Consider the following 7,731-nt stretch of genomic DNA (forward strand, 5'->3'; position numbering starts at 1 on the left):
AGTATGGAAACAGTTAATTACACTTTTAGAAATCACTTACTGTGGGAAATACAGAAAAAAGAAATGTTTAAGAGTGATTTGAATGGAAAGAGATGGATTAATGAAACAATGGATTAGTCCTCTCTTGAGGACAAGAAAACTGGCACAGAGTAGGGAATTGCTGAAGACACTTGCAGAGCTCTACCCAGCATCTTTGATAAGGCAGAAAAGGGAAGGAATAGTCATGAAAAGCAAAAGGAGCAAGAGGGTGTGAAAATTGAGTCTTATACAGGAAAGGTAGATATTGTGCCTCTTGGGCAAAGAAAGCAAACAAATTAGGAAAAACTTAATAACTCACATTTGTCAAAAAGAGTTGCCCCTCTGCCTTTCTCTGCCCACAGCTGCACAGTCTCACCCTTGGTGCTGATGTGTCTGATCAGAGAGGAGTTGTCTTCTCCCCAAAAGAAAACTACTTGCTTGTTCCTGCTGGGTTATTTTTCTGTCAAGTTAGCCACTTGAAGAGCAATGGAGAGAGGAATGGGACTGTATCTTTTCTGCATCAGTGAGCCATTAAATTGGTTTAGCCAATTCCCCCCCCCCCCCAGATGCAGCCCTAATCTGCACACAAAAGCTCTTCAGCTTTGCTGAAGGGCTCCATGATGCAAAATCATTTTTGCTGGCAGGGAGCTGCTCAGGAGGTGGCTGCAGCCTCCCTCACCTCTCTGATGGATCCATGCTTGAATGCAAGTACTACTGAACTTCAAAAGTCTTATTATTAAATCTCACTTTGTTCTTAGCCATTTTAGCAGGTAGCAATTTCTTTCTCATAAGGACTAAAATGTGGGGAATTATTAGGAAAATTCACCCTGGTATGCTGCTAGCAACATGGGTTTCACTGAGCATTTCACAAATTCAAAAGCCTGTAGCCTCTGCCACTAGTTACCAAGTCTCATGTTGTCAGAAATCAACTTCACTTCAACACATTTTAAGCAGGAATGGCCAAGTGGTATATCTCAGCTGTTAATATTTAAAATAATGCTGACATCTAGTGGCTGGCTGCACTCATATGCGTCTGCGCAGATCTTAAAGCTATGTCTATCTGCATCCAGCATCATTTCTTACCCTTTGGAGGCAAGAGGCTCCAGCTGGAAGTGTCACATCCCTCCCAGTCGTGCACTATTCAAACAAAGAAAATGTATCCTAGTTCTGCAGAGATCATAAATTAAATGAAAATGATGGGCAAAAAAAAAGAGATGAAGAAAATATTCTTCCCCTTTTGTAGATGGAAATTACCACAGGATAAAACAAATTAGAAGCCAGATGATTAAAAGCTGATGGGGTCAAGACTGCAGCCAACTGGAGCTGGAGAAAACTAAAGAGTCTTCCAGACTTTCCCATAAATATCAGGTGCTTGAAAATTGTCAGATTTGATGAGCTGGAGTGAGGCACATCAAATACTAACCCTACCCCAATTACTCCTCAGTGCCAGCTAACAGGCCCCCTCGCAGCATATGGCTGCTGGCTGGCTCTGCACTAGAGCATTGCTGCTCCTAGTTTGAGTGGGGAGGAGACTTTCTGGACTGAAGTGTCTTAAGTAACACATATACTAAGAGAACACACCCTGAAGAAGCCAGGGCCTTGAGAGACCCCAAAGATAGCCAAAGAGGAGCCTGAAACCCGGCCAGGAAAATAAAGATTAATAATGCCTTGTCCTGACTTATCTGGACAGTGAGATTTTTGTTGAGACACCTATAAGCTACAAATCAAATAAAGCTTTACAAGGATGACACTGTTTATAAGGAAGTTCTGCAAAGACATTTGCGTGGATCTCATTTTGGCCCAGGACTGCAGCTCTGCTCACTTTAACTACCAGAAAACTGGAAAAATATAAATAGATACATCTCCAACAAATTAACATCATTGCCCATAAACCACTCCCATACTGCAGTTGCCTCCTGATATATTAAAAAGCAAGAAGAGATCCCTTACTTATGCAGTAGTATTGGGTTTGTGTGGCAAGGTTTTGGTAGCGGAGGAGTTACAGGAGTGGCTTCTGTAAGAAGCTGCTGGAAGCTTCCCCTATGTCCAACAGAGCCAATACCAGCCAGCTCTAAGACAGACCCGCCACTGGCCAAGGCCGAGCCAATAAGTAATAGTGGTAACGCCTCTGTGATAACATTTTTAAGAAGGAAAAAAAGTTGCAGGGCACACAGAAATGGCAGCTGGAGAGAGGAGTGAGAACATGTAAGAGAAACAACCCTGCAGACACCAAGGTCAGTGAAGAAGGAGGGGGAGGAGATGCTCCAGGCGCCAGAGCAGAGATTCCCCTGCAGCCCCTGGTGAAGACCATGGTGAGGCAGGCTGTCCCCCTGCAGTCCATGGAGGTCCACAGTGGAGCAGGTGGGTGTCTGAAGGAGGCTGTGACCCCGTGGGAAGCCCACGCTGTAGCAGGCTCCTGGCAGGACCTGTGGATGTGTGGAGAGAGGAGCCCATGTTGGAGCAGGTTTTCTGGCAGGACTTGTGACCCTGTGGGGGACCCACACTGGAGAAGTGTGCTCCTGAAGGACTGCACCCTGTGGAAAGGACCCATGCTGGAGCAGTTCGTGAAGAACTGCAGCCCATGGAAATGACCCACGTTGGAGAACTTCGTGGAGGACTGTCTCCTGCGGGAGGGACCCCCACGCTGGAGCAGGGGAAGAGTGTGATGAGCCCTCCCCCTGAGGAGGAAGGAGCAGCAGAGACAACGTGTGATGAACTGACCATAAACCCCATTCCCCATCCCCCTGTGCTGCTGGAGGTATAGGTAGAGAATCCGGAAGTGAAGTTGTGCCTAGGAAGAAGGGAGGGGTGGAGGGAAGGTGTTTTGAGATTTGGTTTTATTTCTCATTACCTTACTCTGGTTGATTGGTAATAAATTGATTTAATTTTCCCCAAGCTGAGTCTGTTTTGCCTGTGATGGTAATTGGTGAGTGATCTCTCCTGTCCTTATCTCGACCTGTTGGAGCGGCGGAGGAATGCACATAAGTCGACCCAATATGAGTGATAGAAGTGATTCAACTTTATTTGCACGGCTAGCTCATATTTATACAGTTTGCGATAATTATGCCTACTAGTCCTAATATGATTGGTACATTGCTAATGTTTATTCATTACTAAAACACACCCACTTGTGATTTGCAGCTATGCGTGTTCCGTAACTTTCTCATGAGAACTTCTTCAAAAGTTACTTGTGAAGTTATGCCAAGGTCACACTGTTTTTATTTTTCTCCCGATAATGGCAAGACCAGCTGTTGTTTTTCTCCTGCTATCAGTAGAGCCAGCTATTTTCGGCCAAGGCCTAATCTTGCTGCTCAAACTGACATTCTTTTACACAGAACTCTGCTCGCACAACTTTTCTATAGACCCATGTCCTTTTTTCATCAAGCCAATTCCCAACAATTCCCCCCTTTTTCTTTTTGTGCGAGTAGAGCTTGGTGTGTCAGCTTTGAGACTCCTTTTATCATGCACCCATATGCAATTTTAACTATTACACAGATTAATATCAATATACCCAACCACCGTAAGGCTTCCTTAATCAATGACATTAGCCATGGTGTTATCCCGCCGAATATTGATTGTAACATCCCATCAAACCAAATAATTTCTTGCTGGATTTTTTGTGTATGTTTTTTCAGCCAATTTATCTGTTTGTGAATAGATTGAGAATGATCACTTAAATTAAAGCAACACATCCCCTCAACATCTTCACACCCATGTCCTTGTGCCAGCAATAGAAAATCAATAGCTGCTCTATTTTGTAACACTGCATGTCTTAAACTTGACATGTCCTGCATCATCTCTTCAAGGACCTCTGACGTGGCCCTAGCCTGCTTTACTGACCAGCAAGCGAGTTTATTCAATTGATTCAAAGCACGAGCTGTCCCTACACTTGGGAACATAGATGCAAAAATTCTAGTTGTAACTGACCATAATTCAACATTATCATCACAATTTTGACCAAGTTGAGTTATGCTCCTTTTGCTTCTGGGTAATGATCGTGATATTTTAAGCCAATTCCGATGTGTTACTGTAAGTAAGGCCAATTTACCAATATAGCAAGGTCCTCCAAGAGGATTCTTTGGGATTCTGCCCCATGCTCTATCTCCACAAATCAAAAATATTCCGGGCGGTAAAGCTTTAGCTGAACCTTTTACTTTCAATATTTCATTGGCATCATTCATACTCCATCCATAGGCTCCAAGTGTTGTAGTTTTATTAAATTTGCCACAATGATGATTAATATCGAAACTCGTACTGTAAGGAGAAACAATTGTACCACTAGCTCCATTTATAAATGGATTGTCATCCCAACCAATTCGGCTATTTTTTTCCTAACCAGCGTGCCATTTGCATTGCCTGTGCAGTGAATTTATTAAAGTTACCAAAAGTGATGCAAGTACGAGTTGTATTCTCATATGTACCATTGTCAATTGCTTCAGAACCTAAAAGGTCTAGTTGCTGTGGATCCCAGGGTAGAGTATGATTTAATTGCATAATTAAACAAGCTGATTGACTTGCTACATCTATTCCATTACAACTTTTGCTATTATCTATCCATCCTAGAAAGTCAGAAGAGTCTAAATGAGGGTAACCTATCAAGCATGTTTTAAAGGGTTCTGTTGCAGTTGCCAAACTCAAACAAAAATCAGTCTGTCCCGTCCTATTCGCCCACACTATCCAGACGTTTGTCTGACCCGGTACTGGAACTGCTTTCAGTGGAACAAGAAGGGCGAACAGTAGCGGGAGCAGGCGCAGCTTTGGTCCATCTAGACGGCACCCATTGAGGTCCTGTAGAAGTAATAACACACATATAACCTTTCCCCATGTATCGTACTTCAACGGGTCCCTTCCATTCACCCGTTGCCAAATCCCTATAATACACCTTCATTGGTTGCTTTTGTTCTAAAGTAGCAACTCCTGAATGAACTTTGACTGGTGGTTCATCATTCTCCCCAAATATGCATAGGTAATTCATAACAAATAATGTTTTAGCCAACTTTTCCTGAACATCACACACATCTTTAAATTTCTGCAAATATTCTTTCAGTGTCTGATTAACCCGTTCTACAATAGCTTGTCCTGTGGGAGAGTGTGGAATGCCCGTAATATGCGTCAACCCCCATTGTTGACAAAATTTTCTGGTCCGTTTTTAATTTCTGAGGCACTCCCATGACAGCAAAACAACTTGTCAAATGTCGGACAACGTGCAGCGCCTTTTCTCCAGCTTGTGCCGTTGCCCAGATAAATCGACTGAATGTATCTACAGTCACATGTACATATTTCAAACGACCAAACTCAGATACATGGGTAACGTCCATTTGCCAAAGTTCGTTTGGGCCCAGTCCGCGTGGGTTAACTCCAGTCCCTAAACCTGGTCCATGATGACTACACTCAGGGCACGCTCTCACGATTCCTCGGGCTTCTTCGATTGTAATACTAAATTGCTTATATAAACCTCTTGCATTTTGATGAAATACGTTGTGAGTTTCTTTGGCTTTTACAAAGTCATTCATAGGTACAGTTTCGGTAACTAATTGGTCAGCTTTATCATTTCCTTCTCCCAGTCCTTCCTTCCACATGTGACTTCTAATGTGAATAACTGCATAGCTTTTCTGTCGCAAACACCACTCTAAATTTTCCCTTTTAATAGGTATTCTGATAATTCCTGGTTCCGATCCAGTAATTTGTAATATTCTTGTCCTTCCTTTCCTAATTAGTTCTGCTAAAGTCTCTAATTTCCTCTCAATCGTTTTTTGTGGTTGCAATCCTGTAAATAACCATTCCAACACTCGGACCCTCTCCCCCTTTTTCTTTTTGCACTGGGTCAGTGCACCAATTAATTGAGAAGGTCCATGTATAATCGTTAAATCGACGGGAATACGCGGATCTCGACGATCTACCCACCTTTGTGTAATTTGTTCGACAATCGCCTTGATAACTTCCTGTTGTCTGGAATAAAGGTGTACAGGTTTCGCTGGATCTGTTCCTTGTAATAATGGCCTAAGTTCTTCTAATTGTTCATTCAGTATACCAACTATTGGTCGCAACCATTGTAGGTCTCCCATTAATTTCTGTACATCGTTTAATGTCCGTAGTTCAGTGTGCAGGGTTAACTTTTGAGGGCGAATTTGAGATTCTGAAATGTTCCAGCCGAGGTATTTCCAAGGCGAAACCCTCTGTATTTTTTCTGGAGCAATGACTAAACCTTCCTTTCTTAAAGTCTGCGATAAAAATTGCTCTTGTTGTTTTGTAAAACAGTCCTTTTGAGCTATCAGGATGTCATCCATATAATGATAAATAAACGCTGTCGGCCAGGCCTCCCGGACAGGACGTAATGCATTGTTCACAAATAATTGACAAAGAATTGGACTATTCTTCATACCTTGTGGTAACACTGTCCATTCATACCGTTGTGCAGGTGCCTCTCTATTAATTGAAGGCAGAGTAAATGCAAATCGCTGGGTGTCTCGCTGATGCAAATGTATGGTGAAGAAACAGTCCTTAAGATCAACTATCAATAGAGTCCAATGATCTGGTAACATAGCAGGATTGGGTAGTCCAGGTTGTAAAGCTCCCATTGGTTGCATCTGAGAATTTACTGCTCTTAAATCTTGTAGTAATCTCCAGTTTCCTGATTTCTTTCTTATTACAAAGATTGGAGTATTCCATGGACTTGTTGATAACTGTAAATGTCCTTGTTGAAGCTGTTCTCGAACAAGGTTATGAGCTGCCTGTAGACTTTCCTTTTTCAACGGCCACTGCTCGATCCAGACTGGATCATCTGTCAGCCACTGTAATTGGATCGGGAAAGTCCATTCTGCAGTGACCGCCATTGAAAATGCTTGTCCGTAGTAAGGATCACTCCCATTTGATCTAAAACATCCCTTCCAACAAGAGTTTGTACTCCTTGTGGAAGCAACATCACAGTCACAAAGGCAGTTGTTGTTCTTCCGTCTATGATGATAGTAACTCTGTCTCTGCTACGCTGTACCGATGTAGATCTGCCGACACCTTCAACCCCGGTAGTCATAGGAACCAAGGGCCAACTCTCCGGCCAACGATCCTGTGACACGATGGTAAGGTCGGCTCCCGTATCAAATAGTGCTTCAATGTGGACAGAATGTCCATAATTTTCCATTGTAATCCTCATTACCGGTTGCTTGTTCATTGCCATGGTTAACATGGTTAGTCCTCCAGTAGATCCGAATCCATCATTTTGTCTTGCCTTCTCAGAACATGGATGTAAGTCCTTAGTCAAATGCGGCACAGGGACCAATTGTGCAATCCGACTGCCGGCTGGCACATGGATTGGTGGAAAATTTGTTTGCAGTACAATTGATATCACGCCAGTGTAGTCAGCATCAATGACTCCTGGTAAAATAAACAGTCCTTGTATTCCGCTCGATGATCGTCCAAGTAATAATGCTCCATAGGTTTGTCCATTAATAGTTATAGGTCCATGAATATTTGTAGGAACTTTTTGTGGTCGTGAGTCCAGTAATGTAATATCTATTGCTGTTGCCAAGTCCAGCCCGAGGCTTCCTTTTGTGGCTGGTTGCAGGGACTCTGTAGAAATGGGTTTGCATTGTTTTCCACCGGTAGATGGCTCTGTTCCCCCGTCGATGGAGTCTGAAGAGCTGGGGCGGCTATTGTTGTCCTCGCGCGGCAACCTGACGCGCTCGCTTGTCCGTTTCCCGTCCGCTTACAGACGCT

This window comes from Accipiter gentilis, chromosome W, assembly GCF_929443795.1.
Source record: "Accipiter gentilis chromosome W, bAccGen1.1, whole genome shotgun sequence".
Classification (NCBI taxonomy): Eukaryota; Metazoa; Chordata; class Aves; order Accipitriformes; family Accipitridae; genus Astur; species Astur gentilis.